Consider the following 10,686-nt stretch of genomic DNA (forward strand, 5'->3'; position numbering starts at 1 on the left):
TTACAATTTAGTTATTCAGTAATAATGCATTATGCCAAGTTGCAAGCAGTTTGTATTTTACATAATTTTTCTATAGCAGAATGTATTATGGTAAAATGCTATTTAATCTTATGAATGGCATTCTTGGCTTTTCTTTGCAGTTTCTTTCTAATTACCTCTGGCAAACTACTTAGGAAGTACTTGTCTATTTGTTTGCAGTCTGTAATTACTGCCGTGTAAAATAGTGCCCCATAACTTTTTTTTCTGACAGAAGGAGTTTAGAAAAACTGATGGTAAGGTACCAGTCAAAGTGTTGACCAATGACTTAAGCAGCTTAAACTGACAATGGATTTGTTTTCAGTTGCATTATGATCTCCACATTATTTGGTTGGAATTTGCTATTTTAAAATCTGAAAAGATTTGAACTTACTCTGCATATTATTCCAGCTATTTGAAAATCATTTGTTTCTGTGCAAATTGCACTCTTTTTTTTTTGCTGTGTTTGCACCTGCATATTATAGTTGTTCGTTTTAATTTATTGAAACGATGAATGCAATTGCAGTCTGTTTGCCACTGTATCTATTGAAGTACAGGTGTGTTCCAGCCAATCTAGCACTAGCTCTGTAAGGGTAACCTGGCGTATGCTGTGCACCATCCTTGATTCTATTCCTTCAAGGAGCTTTGCACTGTAAGTACATTAGAATAAATCTTGACTGAAGTAGAGCTGACTTACTGTGCAGTAACACTTGAAATTGTTTTTGCCCATGTCCTCTTATTATACCTAAATTTTATGTAGAGATTAATGTGCCCTGATCACATACTTGGCATGTAAAGCTTGTAGGAATTGAACTGATAGGTATTTTCCCTGCTAGTATTGTTGATTTTTTTTTTAAGTCTCTTATGGGTAAGTATTTCCTAAATTGTGTTAACTGATGATTGAGATGCTACTGAGCGGAAATGTATTTTGGGTGATATTGTGCTAGCCTTTTCTTAGTTTACTTGGATTGTATGCAAATATATTTTGTTGATGAAGGTAGGTAGGTCAGGAATGTGCTGCATTTCAACTCTTGATGTTCATCCTAATAAATGGTCAAGAATATTTGCTTTTGATGATCAGTAGAACAAAGAGTTATTTCTGTTTTTTTTAATGAGCGCATAATATTTTCCAGAGCAAAGTTGTCTTTTTGCTGTAAATTGCTAACTGAAGTGATAAACGTTGAATAAATGTTCTGATTTGGATTGTGCTTATTTTGGACGTGAGAATGAAGTGTTGCAGTTTTTGCTGTGGGAAACATTGTTCTGAGCAGGCATTTTAACTTAAATTTAGTTTTGCTCTGCACTTCATGTTTTGAATGCTGTTTGATTCAAGTGGAAACAAAATGCTGTTGATATATGATGGAGGTGAATTATACTATCTGCTCTGTAAGTTCAGTGGTTACTGTAACTTAGTTTCACAGCTGGGCCCACATTCACAGAATCTAATTTTGCAGGCATTAATCAAACCCCTTCTTGAGCCACAAAGAACGTTCAGTAGCCCAGCTGTTGGGGACTGCTCATTTTAGGTATGGAGAATCGAATGAGTACTATGACCAAGAACCACAAGACATCTGCAGGTTTATCCTGAATGTGAGTTTTGTTCACGTAAGAAACTCTTTATTGAAGTTGATGTTATGAATTCAGAGATGAGAATTTTTGAATTTTCTTTCTCATGAAAAATTTGGGGAAAATCATTGCAAAGTTATTGGTGTAAATTTATATGAAAATCCAAGTCCATGTGTATCAACAAGCAGCACATTATCTTCAGATTTTACCTGGTGTTTTTTTAAATTGGAGAGATTATTCTCCATTACTCATTTATAATCGCCCACATAGCGATGTCTCTGCATAGGTACAAGAGTTAACAGTAGCTGTTTTCCCCTTTACCTTATTCAATTTATTATGGCACTCTGTCTCTACATGGAGATGTAACTATTTTCTGCTGTAACAAAAATGAATACAACAGTCTTACCCCTTTTTTCATTGATGTCCTTATCCACCTCAGGTCCTTTATCATATGGTCAAGTGGATTATCTTCGTTTTGCTTAATTTTAGAAAGTGTCCCAAGTATACTTTTCACAATGGGCAGACTTCTTTGTCTCATGATTTTCGTGCGTGCCCAAAGGAACTTCTATTAGTTTAGAAGAATTCTTAAGTTGAGGATCTCTGCAATCTGAAGAATTTAGTCTTGACAAACTGCTGATCAGGAATCAAACCTGAATGAATCCATGTGCCCAATCAATGATATAATCTTATCTTCAAGATAAAAATTCATTCTTAATAATATTTGTAGAAAGCGTGTCAGAAAAGCCAAACAGTCGCTAGATGCAATGCAAGGAAGGAAATGGGGAAATCAGTATTACCAATTCTCATTTTACTTTTAGTTAAAGATAAGAAATATGTGCTATGTGTATTGGTACCAATTGAAATTGTGCCAAATAAAACAGTAATTACAGACAGCATTTGTTAGTTATTTGGGATGGTACACATTACAACTGTGGTCCACATTTGGAATGGTACACATTACAACTGCGTTAACCATGCATGTACTGCAAGTGCAGGCTCTAGATTTTAGGGAGTAATCAGCAAAGTACCTCTGTTTTCCTTATAGTGGAATTCCCTGTAGCTGTCAAATTTTACTAAAATTAAGATACTCTAAACCATGAGCCCAATAAAACCAATCTTCTTTATTAAGTTTCTGAGTATTTTGAGGACAATTTCACTGGCATCACTAATTTTCTGTTTGGTTTTAATACGATTAAAATGTCATTGAGATCAGTTGAGTAGAAACCCAAGAAAAGTAAAAATGTTAAAGAATAGCAAATGATTTAATGGTTTTATTTAATGGAGTGACTGATAAAATAATATAACTGGAGTATTAATTGAAACTGATCTAGAGGAGAATTTATTAGTACTGTTCTGTTTAATGTTCTCTCTTTGCCATTGTTCAGTGCAGTTTGCCACAATGTTTTGTTTGCCTTGCAGAAGAGAATGGTTTAGATGAGTGTATATAAGCTCAAAATGTGAATGCTGATAGACTTGTCCAAAATTACATAATGTTTATTAAGAATGGTTTTAGATTAGATTTTGTTACTCAATACAAGCTGATGTTCTAATTGTTATAATTTGAAAATCTGAATTAATGGGAAGAATTTAAGGAATGAGTACAGATGGGGGTGGCAGGTGGAAGTATTGGCATAGATTGACTGGGAGTCCTAAATGGGGAAACTATGAAAAATGATCACTCCATAGATGGTGACTTTCGGGTGAGTTTGATGATTTGGCTATTATATAAGCCATTCTCAATGACCATAAGAATTTCAGTGATTACATATGAAGTTTTCAATTGCATTTTCATTTAGTGGGGAAAGATATGGTGATTTTATTAGTTCTTTAGCAAGTGATTATTATGATTAGTAATGGGGTCAAATTAAAACTAAATTTGTTAGTAGCTACTTGAGTTTGTAATTATATGAAGTATTGAACATATAGATTAATAAACTTAAAAGTTTTAATCATTGTTATTTTTGTGGTAACAGAATGATGTCTTTTAAATGTGTCTTAGCTATTGAAATTTTTAAGAATTTGTACTCGAATAGGCTTAGAATAAACTACACAATTTATGTAAGACATTATGAGCAGAGTTAGGCTATTTGGCCCATCGAGTCTGCTCCACCATTTGATCATTGTTAATGTATTATCCTTCTCAAACCCATTCTCCTGTCTTCTCCCCATATCCTTTGATGTTCTTACCAATCAAGAACCTATGAACCGTCACTTTAAATATACCCAATGACTTGGCCTCCACATCCATCTGTGACAATGAATTCCACAGATTCATCACCCTCTGGCTCTAAGCTGTGTCTTGTTATCCTGAAATATAAAATTAGTGATAATGAATATGTAATTGCTTAGCATTCAGTGCAGCTGGCTGTTTGTGAATGCTTGAGATGGCTAGAGCAGGTTTCAAGGAAATGGGTACAATATTAGTCTTCTAAATTAATCTGATGTGTATTAAATTCAAGTCAAGGCTATATAAGACTGGCAGATGGTAGGATTTGGGGCTAACAGTAATGAACAACAAAATGATATGATGGTGAAATTCTGTTGATAAGCTTAGGATAAATGTTAGTGTCCCATCATTTATCTAGCTGACCTCATGGTTCAGGCCTTCACTTAAGTAGTTGCCTAGTATAAGCTTTCATGCATGAACGTTTTGCTCAGGCTTTTTAAATGCCGACATAATGTACTGTTTTCCCACAGTTAGGTCATCTTGCACTATAAAGGCATGAGATGTTTACTGAACAACAATATCTTTATACTGGTATAATCATTGTTGTAGTTTTGCAACTGCTTTATAACTTTTCAAAATTTAACATTTGACTCTGCTTCTTTGGATATCAAATAAACAAGTCAGGGCAAATACTCAAGAAAATGGTTTGTTCAATAATGAAATCTTGTATGTATTACAGAAGATAGGTTTGTTTGCAAAGCAGCTTCCTGTTCAGGATGTTTTAGTTTTGTGTCTGCTTTTTTCTCCTTACTCTGCAAAAGCATTCTTACGGTGTGAGTTGCTCTCTAATCATTCTTTGTTAGTATGGCATTAGGCAGCAGCAAGCTACTTAATAGCAGTGGATTGCATTGAAGCTGCACTTGGTCTTTGTGCTGCAGTCACCAGGCCATGCATACTATGTGCTGGAGAATGGTAGCAATCCTGGTAGTCTTTTCTTTTGTCCACAATTTACATAAACCAGGACTGTGCCATTTGTAGCATTACTTATTTCCATCTTCATTTGTGATCAGCAAACTCAGGTGAGATTAACTGTTGATTTACTGATCTGTGTAGCTAAGTGCCATTTGTGATTAATTTTTTTCATCCGAGGCACCTAAATGCTCATGCAACTTTCATATATTTTTAAATCAGTAACTTTTAACTCAAATTCTCTTCTCTTTGAAATTTTGTTGTATTTCTCCTTTGTAAAATGCACTGTCACTTTGAATTCTCCAGGCTCCAAATAATTATTTCTGCAAATACTCAATCTTGAGCTTTTGCTAGTAATTAAATGAGCTTCCTTCTGCTTGATCTTTTATCTCCTCTGGTACCAAGCTATGCCTATAGTTCACCATTTGCCAAATCTTGCTACTGTCATCTATTTTAGTTTAATTTCACAAATTAAATATGTAATTGACATTGTTAAGTAACGCTCAGCATTTTCTCTGAAATATGTCTGTATAGCACCCTTAACATTGAAAACAGCCAAAGATGTTTTGCATAGATAGCTGGAGTGGCTTTGGAAAGAAGCCAAAACTATTTCACTAGGATATACCTTTGCAGAATTATCTAAAGCTGGGCAAAGAGGTGAGGAGTTTGAATAGGATTGTGATTGCTGAAGGATGTATTCATTTGATTTTTAAGAAGATGATTTTAATAAATTAGAACTTAGAACTTGATGTTACACATTTGTTTTGCTTTTTTGTTTATAATATTTATTTTCAAGTTACTGAGATATTGGACTAGCCTAACATGATACTGGTTCGTGATAGGTTTGCATTTCTTCCTCTTGCCAGCCCCATCTCCCAAACATTCTTTTCAGTCAGACCAATACTGCCAAATTCACATTATTATTGGAAGCCCTGATGTGGGACTTTAAAACTTTATGTATTTGGACCTGCTTCTGAATTTGATAACTTAAGTTTACATTGCCTAGGTTGAAATTTTTGAATGGTAGCTATGCAGCTATCCATTGAATGAATGATTTTGCTGATAAATTAAGGCCAATTCATCTTGGCTTAATTGTAGGGGAAGGTGATTTGGCATTCCAGAATTTATCTTTAATTCAGTGCAAATATTTTGACCATAGATGGTTTGCAATATATTTGGCATTCAAATAAGAAAAATGTGTAAAACTTTCTAAAACAAAAGCTTGTTTTTGTAACTGCATTCACAACAAATTGAAAGACAACCAAATGTTCTGTTCTCCATTGCATTAAGAATCAAATGTGGAACAGATTAAATTGACCTCCTTGTTTTGCCTTCCAGAGGAAAAGTCACCTATGTTTATGATTCTGTATTTTGGTTTGTTGTAGATTGTAATGTTTGAAATGAATGCATTTGATTATTGCTTGATGGTGGAGCTCATCTTAAAAAGGCAATATGTAGCTAAATACTTTTCACCAATTGATTGATTTCTGAGCAATTGCCACTCTACCCATCCATCCCATTATGCCGAATTATATTTCAAAGCTGATAAATGTGAGTTATGTTTGAGCAGGGATATTTATCTTGATTGCTGTTCGTTAGGGTAGCAGTCACAGTTGGTACCGTATAGGATTTCTTTCTGTTCATTTTTAAATTTAGGCTTTTATTCTTTGTCAGATTATAGACCTAAGCACTTCTGACAGTGTGACCTTGCAGACAAAATCCAGGCCAAATTGAATTAGTCATGACAAAATCTTCACCGGGATTACACGTGCCTGTTCAAAAGTTTGGATGATCCAGACTCCTTAACATTGGTCAGCAACAGTCCCGGATCCCAAGGTGAGGATGACCATCTCCTCCCACGGTCTATCAGAATTGTAACATTTATTTTGGTGGCTCTGGATATCTGCCATTGACTGCCAGTGATCTGATTTTATTTCCAATTGCATGTAGTTTGTGATTCTGTGCCAAATATATAATATTTTGTACATTTGCCAGCTGGCTGTGATCTCATTAAAAAAAAATTGATGCTATATTTTTTGAACAATGCCAATAGAATAATAGTTCAAGTCATAGAACACTACAGCATAGAAACAGGCCATTCTGCCCATCTAGTGCCATCAACCTGCAACTAGACCATAGCCCTCCATGCTCCTCCCATCTGCCTATCCAAATTTTTTAGTCTTGAAATTGAACCCACATCCACCACTTCCACTGGCAACTTGTTCCACACTCACCATCATCTGCATGAAGAAATTCCCCCTCATTTTCCCCTTAAATAGTTCATCTTTCACCCATAAGCCATGACATCTGGTTTTAGTTTCGCCCAACCTCAGTGGAAAAAGCCTGCTATACCCTATGTATATTTCTGTGAAGGGAATATTTAGCCTCTGTGGGTGTTTTTATTGCAAAATACAGTAATGTTAGTATATCTACCAATTGTAATATTCATTGAACTTGAATGCACAAGAAAAATGCATCTAAGGTTTCTGTACCTGTGAGAACAGTTTAAATTCTGGACTGACTGCTCCTCCCTCTTTGGCAACTGTTTGTTAGGACAGGGTATCAAGGAAGTTATCACACTTCTAATGGGAGGCATTTGCTCCTCTTTCAGCTTCCCCTCTTGCTCCCATAGTATGTTCATTTCTCCCTTTTAAATTCTGAGATTTGTGCTTGAGGCAAACAACCCCGATTGTTAAATTGGCCTGCCTTTTATTTCTGATGGAGCAAATTAGCCCCTTCCAATTTTTCATAAATTTGCAAAGCTGTTTTGAGAAGTTAGTCAAGGGATTGGTGAGAATGTAAGCTCATTAAATGAGTTTTTAATTAGATGAAACAATTTGAGGTTTTAGTATCCTTACTGTTTCATGAAAAGTGGGATGGTTATTGGGCAAAGTTAGTGCACGTACTGAGTATTGATATAGCCATAAAACATGTTGAGAACATGCATCTCCGAGTTTTTTTGTGTTGCGGTGTATTTATCTTGTTCACGGTAAACACGATAAATTTGTCATTGGAGTTTAATCTTTCTGTAGAGCATGTAATGAAGCCTCGCCTGTATCAATTGATATGGTAGTTTTGATAGTATTGAAGCAATCACTTGAATAGAGTTGATCTTTCATAGCTTTTTGCCATATATAACCAATGCATGCAATGTTTTAGGTATTTAGACAGCAGCAATAAATGCTGAATATACTTACCTGAATGAGTAAAGCACCCTCTCCTTTAAAGCAGAACTCCATAAACCAGTTCCATACATCTTGCATTGCAACTGAATGCCAAAGTTATTATAATGCTCACTTTATAAGAAAGTGTTTCAAATGGAGGCTTTTGGTATAGTTTTCTTGTACCATGTGAAGTCGCAACTCATTGCAAATGAAGTGCAATTTTTATACTTCACAGTGTCACCCAGACCTTGAACCTTAAGTTCTGCTGCAGTACACTGAAAGGTAAGCAAGAACAAAGGCACATTCTTACAGGGTTGAAAAGATTTTAACCAGTTGTTGGCCCTCTGTTGTTGCACTATTCTGATGAAACTCCTCATTCCTTTACAGTACAAGAATGCAATTACATGTTAGTCTGATAGCCAAATGTGATGTAATTCTAATATATAAATTTATGTGGGTTAAAAGCATAAAGGGCTATGAATATGCAATTATGTACAAGACTAGAAATGTCAGCATCTGAAAGAGATTCGTTCAGGTTTTGAGCCTGTAGCTGAAGCATTTTTATCTGTCTTTGCAATGCCATCACATTTGCCTTGCTGTTTTAAGTTTTTGATTTTGGAAGAAGTAGGAATCTGTACATGGATAAAGTGTTCAGTGTGCAATTGGCAGCTCCAATTTTTATGAGAGTATTTAGAAATTACTAACATAACTTTTTGATAGGAACTTAAGTCATAAAACTACTGTCCATTCTGAAGGCTGTTTATTCAAATTTCATTATATATTAGGTGTCTGCATCACTACCGTTGCTATGCTTTTATTCTAAATCTATAATTAGAATGTGAATCAGTTGCGAAGACTTTGTTGTATTTCTTTAATAACACATATTGGCAAGAGGGATCGGGGGAGTTAAGAAGAGTTTATATAAACCTATTCAGTTTGTATGTTTTGTAGGAAAAGCTGTATGCTTTGCTATGGATATTCCATATTGTCTTATTTTATTTAACCCTCTTCCACTCTGGATGAAAAATGCTATTGGTTATTTCACCTTCATTTCCCAAATATCATCCCTTTCAGTATTGCTTAAGAGGTCTGCAGAGTGAGACTTGCTGTTTCTGCATTGAAACCTTTTGAGAAATAACCTGGAGATTAGGTTAAAATATCAGCAGTTTACACTGCACTAATCTCAGGCACGTAATTGTATGTTAAGGTCAGGTATGCTGTTATTTTGCTATGTTTTTAATGGTGATTCACCGTTCACTGCGGGCTTGTGAGTTTACAGTATTTTGGTGACATGCTTAGAAATCGTGATCAAATGGGTGAATCTTCTTGATTGCAATTTATTTTAGGGGATTAAATATGCCAGATGTTATTACCTTTGTATTTTAATCAAAAAGTCTTCGTGATATTGTCTAAAAGCCAGTCTGCTCATCTCTTGGCAATTCTTTTCCCCTCAAAGTACGCATAGACGGTGCCTTCGTTCTTGCACAGTACTGAAGAGCTAGCTGGCAGCACCCGATTCATAGGTCATAGCAGCAGGCCCTGAAATAGTTTCTACCCTTATGGAGGATTCCTTTGAGTTCATCCTGTTGAACTGATGAACATAAAAACATTCAAGGGCTCTCTGTATAAGGTAATGTTTATTTGAGGGAAACATCATTCATTTGTGTGCAAGTTTATTACGCACAAACTGTGATATTCTGATCAGACATGTTCTCTGGCATATGAACCTGTTTCTGCTCCCATGTTTCAGTCATAGGCACATGTTAAACTAAATCCACTTTTTCCTGCAGGCTGAAACTATTTTAAATTACATAGTTCAGTCAAATTTAATACATCTAGAGTTTTACAAATTTTAAGTCGTCAGTATATTATTACAAGACCAGTTTAGAATTGCAAGACTTTTTATGTATGTTTTTTTTTTGGCTTGTTTTTCCTCTGGTTATTTTGTTTTTACTTTGGTCTTTCTTCGATGCTTCTACAAAGTATAAATTTAAATTACTGAATTAAAATGAACATATCAAATTTATATGCATTTTAATTTGAAAGTAGGTTTTAAGTTGTATAGAGTAGAAATACAGAAATAGAATAAACAGTTTAATTGTTATCTTGGCAGTTTATTTAATGATGCAATGTAAATATAGGAATCTGCAATAAGTTAGGAAAAATGGATGCAGCTTGTATAAATGAGCACATTGAACTTTTTACATTTGAGGACTTGCTTACTTGAACAGTTTACACATTTTTGTTTGTCTCAAAAATGTTTAGTCTTGATTCTAAGAAAATCTGCAGAAGAGATCTTCTGCCTTTATTACTGTACACAGTTGGTTAGATTCTGTAGTGAATGTCATTTAACCCAATAGTGTTTTATATTAGGCAGCAACTGTAAGAGAATTTAGAGGAATGAAGTACCTGGATTTCACTGCAAATTTTTGCTGTTGTTCCTGATTGTACTTTATTATTGGTACACTGTTAGATAGGTTTTCTGCATATTTCTTTTGCATTTTTTTTTAAAACATTTTTGAGATGGATTAGATACTATCTCGAAGAAAAAAAATCTTCAGAAAATGTGCATTGCTGGAGAAGACTACTAAGCAAATAAAGGGCTTGCTGTGGTTGGAGGAAGGGATATACAGATTTGGAGCTGAACAGTAAGGTAACTTCTCATCTGACAAAGCTGTTTGAGAATGATACAGATATATTGACATTAAAGGTTTTGCTTTACTTACTGATGTGTAATCTGACTTTAGTGTGAATTAAATTGTAAAGGATTTGATTTATAAATAAAGTCTTAAGTTGCTCAAATAA

The 10,686-nt window shown here is 34.7% G+C and overlaps 1 protein-coding gene across 7 annotated transcripts in view; it reads left to right on the forward strand.

The window, feature by feature from the left end:
• fubp1 (far upstream element (FUSE) binding protein 1) overlaps window positions 1-10,686 on the forward strand; it is a 42,870-nt gene extending 32,184 nt beyond the window's left edge. For 2 of the 7 annotated variants that reach the window (XR_009514679.1, XR_009514673.1), the window contains exons 21-22: window positions 1,470-1,605; window positions 6,392-10,686. The gene's annotated coding sequence lies outside the window, so the exon portion shown is untranslated. The remainder of the gene's footprint in view (window positions 1-1,469; window positions 1,606-6,391) is intronic. The other 5 variants (XR_009514677.1, XR_009514676.1, XR_009514674.1 and 2 more) reach the window with 5 other exon arrangements.

The sequence above is a fragment of the Hypanus sabinus genome, chromosome 11 (assembly GCF_030144855.1).
Source record: "Hypanus sabinus isolate sHypSab1 chromosome 11, sHypSab1.hap1, whole genome shotgun sequence".
Classification (NCBI taxonomy): Eukaryota; Metazoa; Chordata; class Chondrichthyes; order Myliobatiformes; family Dasyatidae; genus Hypanus; species Hypanus sabinus.